Source organism: Gossypium hirsutum, chromosome D08 (assembly GCF_007990345.1).
Source record: "Gossypium hirsutum isolate 1008001.06 chromosome D08, Gossypium_hirsutum_v2.1, whole genome shotgun sequence".
Taxonomy (NCBI): Eukaryota; Viridiplantae; Streptophyta; class Magnoliopsida; order Malvales; family Malvaceae; genus Gossypium; species Gossypium hirsutum.
In genome coordinates, this window is record NC_053444.1 from 33082860 (window position 1) to 33091356 (window position 8497).

An 8497-nucleotide genomic window follows, 5' to 3' on the forward strand; every position below is an offset into this window, starting at 1 on the left:
AAACAGATCATTAAGAATAAAGAATGTGTTACAGTTGAGTGAAATGAATCAAGAATCTATAAATAATCTTTTCTTTGGCCGTTCCGTTGACATGGATGTAGCTAGCTAGGTTTCAAGAACCTATTGCTTAGTTAATAATTTGACAAATCCACTTGTATCTATTCCTGATAAAAAAACATGTATACGGCTTCAAGTTATTAATTTGAAAGGCGTTGAAAGAACTTAAATTAACCACATTCATTCCTTTTTGCGCAAGTCTAATTTGACTGGAGTTGAGGATTATGTGCTGTTAATAAATATTTCGGCCTCCAGCAGGAAGCTTAAATTTCAGTCTTTGCGATTATGTTGAACGACTATCTCCTTAGTCAACAGGCGAGTAGCCCCGCCCCTAAAATGAAAAAAAAATTTATATAGGTCTTTTTGAATTTGTACAATTTTAAATTAATAAAAAAAACTTTTTAATCCCCCTAAAAATAGTAAAAAATTAATTTAATCCTTTAAAAATTATAAAAATCTAGACTATTAATTAAAATGATAAAATTATATTTTTACTATCGTAGAAATTATAATTTAATTTCGATTCCCTTAATTTTTTTTTTGGCTTTACCCCTATTAATCAACACAATAAATAAAAATTATATTTGAAACTCTATAAAAAAAAAAAGAGGAACAAATAAAAACTTCAAAAGTGGTGGCGTATACTAACTTAGGTCACATTTTTACCACTCGCCGTGACATTCACTTGGTTTTTTTGTATACCAATGAATTTCAATGGAAATAGAAATTGAATGTTATCGACTGATATTTTTACCGTTAATCACCTTTTTGATTCTGTTTTAATTGTTAATGGAAATAGAAATTGAATGTTAGCTGATTATTTAAGCTAGCAAAGAGGCCCTTGAAGACTTGGTCAAGTTACATTCAAACCCCTCCACAATTGGTTGCTTTATAGATTTGCCCCAAGCCTAAATTAGCAAAGTTGAAACTATCAACCTTGCCACATGTGTGGCCGGCCAAGGGAGGGCTCTTCGGCTGATAATTTTAGCTATTTTTAGCAGCCCTCATAAGCTATAAAAACCCCCTTAAGCTGGTCATTTTAGAAACACACCTCAAGCATTCACATATTTCCTCTCTTCTCTTCACTTTCTCTCTTCTTTTCCATTCCAAAATTTCTTGCTCTCTTGCCGATTTCTCCTCTTGGGAAAGGGGCATTCATTAGCTATTTGGAGCAGCAATTAAGTGTTCATAGCAACCTTGGTCAACGAGGACAACGGAGAAGGAAGAACGGAGCAACTAGTCAAGCCACGGAAAAACACCGGATTTGATTCTTGTTCCCTATCTCTTTAACTTCTGTTGTTGTTATGCTGAACATATCTATGAATATTTATGTTGTTGGAATGGTTAATTTAATCAATTTAGCTTGAATTTAATTTGTGTTAGGTTGATTGCATTTTGTTTGTTAAAATTATTGAAATTGTGTTTATGTTGTTATAGGCCTCGGTAAGATGCTTGAATAAGTAAAATCATGACTAAGTTATTCTTGCATTACAATTGTTAGGTAACTAATGAATTAATTATTTAAACGGTTTGAAATTGTAATTAATGAACATAGTACTTAATCAGTGCATGTTTAATCATCTAAGGTAGCTGAGGGTTAGATTAGCAACGGTATCTGACGGTACATTTGCCTTGCATAACTTGCAAGATTATTGTGATTAAACTGTTTCAAGGTAAGAATACTTTGTTACCTCACATAGTCTTTTATGTGCTTATTAAATCAAGTTAATTGTTTGAATTGACATAAGAATATGTACAAGAGATTATTTCAATTTAATAACTATGTATGTGCAATAACATATTTGCCTATTAAGTTTTGTTTAATCGGTTGAATTGACATAGGGATATAGTCAAGAGATAAATGAAATTTGGTAGGTGTGTATGTTCATAAGTTAGCAAATTACTGAGTTGCCGTGAACTTATTCGTAACAATATAAACATGAGTTTAATAATTTTAAGTTAAGAAATGTAATTAATCTAACACAATTATGTCATCTTGATTAAAATTGTATTTTGAAATTGTGCATTTGAGATTTATTAATTTAGTTTACTTAGTTTAAAATCTTAGTTTTTAATCACCCTATTCAAACAACGTATTTTTCTTTACCAAAATGTTTTAAATAGCATTCATAAATAATTCTTTTCACAGTCCCTGTGGGTACGATAACTCAACATTTACTTGTCACTTTATTACTTGTTTCAATTGTGTACACTTGCACATTTCCGTCGTTCCAAGTTTTTGGTGCCGTTGCAGGGGACTGTGCTTTAAAAAAATTCATTATTTGTGAAGTTGTTAGTTTTCCATTTTGGTTTATTTTTCTGTTCAAATTTTAACTTAGTTAATTTTTCTATGATTTTTTAGGTGTTTATGAGTATTGACCGAATCATCGATTTACTCCCTGTAAACCCTGAGATTGAATGAACTTTTTGACAGCGAAGAAGACAAGCAAGTCAGAGAAGGACTGAAGAGATGAACTTCGAAAATCTGAATCAAGGAAATGGAGCAAACCTTGCTCAAAATCCTATCCTTATTGCTGATGATAGGGATAGAGCTTTGAGACAGTATGCCGTGCCAGTATTTCATGATCTTAATCTGGGTATTAGGAGACCCGAAATGGAGGCACATCAGTTCGTGTTAAAGCTAGTCATGTTCCAGATGCTTTAAGCAGTGGGCTAATTCAGTGGAATGCCTACCGAAGATCCTCACCTACACTTAAGACTGTTTATGGAGGTGAGCGATTCTTTCAAGTAAGCCAGAGTACCTGAATATGCATTATGATTGAAGTTGTTCCCATATTCACTAAGGGACAGAACTCGAGCTTGGTTGAACTCATTACCACCAAACTTAATTTCAGCATGGCAAGCGTTAGTAGAAAAATTTCTTATGAATTATTTCCCGCTTAGCAAGAATGCTAAGTTGAGGAACGAGATCACTGCTTTCCAACAAATGGATGATGAGTCATTGTATGAGGCATGAGAAATGTACAAAGAATTATTATGGAAGTGCTCTTATCATGAAATCCCACATTGCATACAACTTGAGACATTTTATAATAGTCTCAATGCTCACATGAGGATGGTAGTGGACGATTTTGCTAATGGTGCTCTCCTTTCTAAGTCTTATAATGAGGCTTATGAAATCATTAAGAGGATTGCCAGCAACAATTATCAATGGTCAACCAATCCAACAACGTCAAGAAGACGAGTCGCTGGAATACATGAAGTAGATGATCTTACTTCACTCGCATCTCAAGTATCATCAATATTCTCAATGTTAAAAAATCTTACTACTAATGGGTGTAATAATTTTGCAGCACAGCCACTAAATCAATTTGAAAATGTAGCCTGTGTTTATTGTGGGGAAGGAAATTTGTTCGAAGAATGTCCATCAAGCACAGAATCTGTGTATTACATGGGTAACCAGAACCAAAATCGAGGAAGGCAAGGGCTGCAATCCAATTTCTATAACCCATCATTGCGAAACCACCCAAATTTTTCCTGGAGTAACCAAGGGGCAGGAACCAGTAACAATTATGTCAAACTTAGATCGACCCAGCCACCTAATTTTTCCCAACAAGCTCAGAAACCAACCCAAGCTGAACCATCCAATAGCCTAGAGAAACTATTGAAGGCATATACATGGCGAAAAATGATGCCTCTCTAAGAAATTTAGAGAATCAAGTGGGCCAGCTTGCAACTGAACTCAGAAACCGACCACAAGGTGCTTTACCTAGTGATACGGAGAATCCGAGAAATCTAGGGAAGGAGCATTGTAAAGCGTTAACGTTAAGGAGCAAAAAGAATTCAGAGCCCGATTCCATCGAAGTTGAGAAGGAGCCAGCTGATGCTCAAAACTCAGAAGAAGTTCAACCGAGTGTTGAAATTCCAGTTTCACCAGAAATTAAATCTACAAAATCTGAGAAGGTAACTTTTGAACCAGCTAACTCTGATCAACTAATAACTCCGTTAGATGTAGAATTGCCACAGAAAACGAATCAACCAGTTCTAGTAAAGAAACCTCCACCACCTTACCTTTAAAGACTTTAAAAGCAGAAGCAGGAAATTCAATTCAAGAAGTTCCTAGATGTACTCAAGTAACTTTATATCAACATCCCATTGGTTGAAGCACTTGAACAAATGTCGAACTACGTCAAATTTATGAAGGATATCTTGTCTAAAAAATGAAGGCCTAGAGAATTTGAGACGGTAGCCCTAATGAGGGAATGCAGTGTATATCTTCAAGACAAACTACCCCCAAAATTGAAGGATCTTGGAGGTTTTACCATACCTTGCAATATTGGAGCAACATATTGTGGTAACGCACTATGTGACTTGGGTGCGAGTATCAACTTGATGTCCATGTCAATATTTAGAGAGTTGGGGATAGGTGAAGTTAGACCTACTACGGTTACACTTCAATTAGCAGATCGATCCTTAGCACATCCAAAAGGAAAAATTGAGGACGTATTGGTATGTGTAGACAAATTTATCTTTCCTACTGACTTTGTGATTCTAGACTTTGAAGCAAACAAAGAGGTGTCAATCATCCTAGGAGGACCATTCTTAGCAACCAGAAGGACCCTTAATGTGCAGAAGGACGAACTTACTATGCGTGTTCAGGTAACATTTAACGTTTTTAAGTTCATGCGATTTCCTGACACAATTAATGATTGTTTTGCAGTGTTCGATTTAGAAGATTTAATCGTGGAAAAGGAACTCAATTATGTTAAGGACCCAGTGGAAGAAATTTTGACATCAGATCCTCCAAATGATGAAGAGGAGGATGAATACTTAGTTTTGTTGGAAGCTAATCAAAGGGGATTTAATCCGCAATCCCGCTTTTAATATTTGAAGTTAGAGAAAAGGGATTATGCCTAACCAAAAGCGTTAATCGAGGAGCCACCTAAATTAGAACTGAAGGTACTTCTCTCACATTTGAAATATGTTTATTTAGGTAACTCTTCTACTCTGCCTGTGATTGTTTCAGTAGAATTAACTATTGAGCAAAAAGAGAAACTCATCCTAGTGTTGAAACAATTCAAGAAGGCTATGAGATTGACCATAGACGATATTCGCAAAATTAGTCCATCTGTATGCATGCACAAGATTATCTTAGAAGATAGCGAAAAAGGGACGATTTACAGACAACGAAAACTGAACCCCATCATGAATGACGTAGTCAAGAAAGAAATAATCAAGTGGTTAGATGCAAGTATAATTTAACCCATCTTAGATAGTTCATGGGTAAGTCTGGTCCAGTGCCTGCCAAAGAAAGGAGGTATCACGGTCATTGAAAACAAGCATAATGAGTTGATACCGACTAGAACGGTTACGGGATGGAGAATTTACATTGATTACCAGAAGCTGAACAAGGCAACTAGAAAGATCACTTTCCTTTGCCATTTTTGGACCAAACGTTGGATAGACTTGCAGGGTGAGACTATTATTGTTTTCTCGATGGATACTCGGGGTATAATCAGATTACAGTAGCAGCGAAAGATCAGCACAAGACAACATTCACCTGCCCGTATGGTACGTTTGCATTTAGGCGCATGCCATTTGGTTTATGCAATGCACTTGCTACATTTCAAAGATGTATGATGTCTATTTTTATTGACATGGTTGAGAAATATTTGGAAGTTTTGATGGATGATTTTTCAGTATTCGGAGATACATATGATGATTGCCTAGCCAATCTAGACAATGTACTAAGGCGATGCGAAGAAACAAACCTTGTACTTAATTGGGAAAAGTGCCATTTCATGGTACGAAAAGGTATTGTTCTAGAGCATCGGAGAACAAGACATGGAATCAAGGTAGCTAAAGCAAAGGTAGATGTTATTGAGAAACTCCCACTTCCAATATCTGTAAAGGGTGTTAGGAGCTTTTTGGGCCACGCTGGTTTCTATCGAAGATTCATCAAGGACTTTTCCAAAGTTGCTAAACCCTTTATGCAAATTATTAGAGAAGGACACAACGTTTAAATTTGATGAGGAGTGCTTAAGAGCTTTCAATGATTTGAAGAGTCGGTTAGTCTCAGAACCCATAATAGTCACACCAGACTAGGATTTTCCATTTGAATTGATGTGTGACGCAAGTGACTTCACGATCTAAGCTGTCATGGGTCAATGAAGGAACAAAGTTTTTCATCCCATCTACTATGCTAGTTGGACTCTGATAGGAGCTCAACTGAATTACACGGTAACAAAAAAAGAGTTACTTGCTATTGTGTTTGCTTTTGACAAGTTTTGATCTTATCTTGTAGGTACCAAAGTGACTGTTTATACGGACCACTCGATAATTAGGTATTTACTTGCCAAGAAAGATACTAAGTCGAGATTGATTCGATAGACACTTCTACTTAAAGAGTTCGATCTAGAAATTCAAGATCAAAAGGGAGTGGAAAACCAAGTAGCAGACACTTGTCCAGATTGGAGCCACAAGAAGAGAACTCTCCTCTTATACCAATTCGAGAGACGTTTCCAGATGAATACATACTGAAGGTAAATCATGTCCATAATACCCCTTGGTTTCCTGATATTGCTAATTTTTTAGCTTGTGGTTTGATGTCGATTGATAAGACGTATCATGAAAAGAAAAAGTTTCTTCATGATGTGAAGTACTTTTTATGGGAAGAACCATATTTGTTTAAAAAGTGTGCAGATCAAATGATCAGGAGATGCGTGGCAGAAGCTAAAGTACATAAGATTTTATACCACTGTCACTTAGCTCCGAGTGGCAGACACTTCGGAGGTACACATACTACAACCAAGGTATTGCAACCCGGATTGTTTTGGCCAATACTATTCGAAGATGCATATGCTTACGTAAAGAGTTGTGATCGATGTCAAAGGGTCGAAAATGTCACCAAAAGAAATGAGATGCCTCAAACAAACATCATTGAGGTAGAATTACTTGATGTTTGGGGTATTGACTTTCTCGGTCCTTTCCCTCCATCTTTTGGTCACAAGTACATATTAGTAGCAGTAGACTATGTGTCTAAGTGGGTTGAGGTAGAGGCATATCCGACAAATGATGCTAAGGTTGTAATGAAGTTTTTGCAAAAACATGTGTTCATAAGGTTTGGAACCCCAAGAGCCATCATCAGTGATGAAGGGTCCCATTTTGTGAACAAGTGGTTGAAATGGTTATTAGATAAACATGGAGTGAAACCCAAGGTCGCTACAGCTTACCATCCGCAGACGAATGGGCAAGCTGAACGAACAAACAATGAGATCAAAGGCATACTTGAAAAGGTAGTTTGCCTGAACCGACGAGATTGGTCCAAAAGACTGGATGATGCCTTATGGGCTTACAGGACAGCATACAAGACACCTTTAGGTATGTCACCCTATAGGTTAGTCTTTGGGAAAGCCTACCATCTACCCTTGGAGTTAGAACACAAAGCTTATTGGGCTCTCCAACGACTGAACTTGGATCTTAAAAGTGCTAAAGAGAAACGAATGCTTCAACTTAACGAGTTAGAAGAATTCCGAATGTCTTCATACGAGAATGCCAAATTACTTAAGGAGAGACTCAAGAAATGGCATGACAGGCACATTCGAGTTTGAGAATTTGAAGTAGGTCAGCAAGTCTTGTTATTCAATTCCAAATTAAGGTTCTTTCCAGGTAAGTTAAAATCACGTTGGTCTGGTCCATTTATGACTCATCGAGTCTATCCATACGGAGTTGTTGAACTTCAAGGTAAGGAAGGTAATTTTCGAGTTAATGCCCAACGTTTGAAACATTATTGGGGAGATAAAATTGAACAGAATCAAATCTCGTTCATTTTATCAGATATTTAATTTTTCTTAATCTTTTGTTTGAATAAATGATTTAGGGTATATTTTTGGGATTATTATGTTTAAATAAATTCTGTCTAGGAGATTGGAACTTAAGTGGGACCGCTTGTGACCTCTCTAATCTTTCCTGGAAATTGATTTTAACATAATTTCCCAAGAAATTATTCCCTAAATGAAAAAAAAAATTTTTAGTTTTTCAAATAAAAGGGTCAATTTTGATCCAATTTTTACGTTGCAACTCAATTTTGAATTTTCATTATGTCGAGGAACTTAATTGAATTATTTTTAAAAATTTGGTTGCTCTTTTTGAAAATATTAAAAATTAGATGCCTTTTTTTTAAATATTTTCAAAAAGAATCTAGAATAAATGTTTTTAGTTCAATAAAAAAAAGAAAAAGAAAAGATTATAATTATTAATATATAATTATATCCATTATAATATATATTAATTATTATCAGCTTTATTTAAAGTTAGGATTAGTTTTAATTTAATCATATTTTATTCGATAAGTTTTTATCTTAATAAATTAATAGCAAATAATAATTTAATATGCATTACATTAATTATTAATTGTTATTTACTTTGAGTAGAATTAGAATTTAGAATTTTTAAGAATTCTACTCTAGCTCCTACTCCT

General features: G+C 35.2%; 1 non-coding gene across 1 annotated transcript; it reads right to left on the reverse strand.

The window, feature by feature from the left end:
- Window positions 1–2971: 2971 nt before the first annotated feature.
- Window positions 2972–3078, reverse strand: LOC121220582 (small nucleolar RNA R71). Its single transcript, XR_005917803.1, has one exon. It is a non-coding gene; the product is annotated as a small nucleolar RNA R71 (small nucleolar RNA).
- Window positions 3079–8497: the final 5419 nt, after the last annotated feature.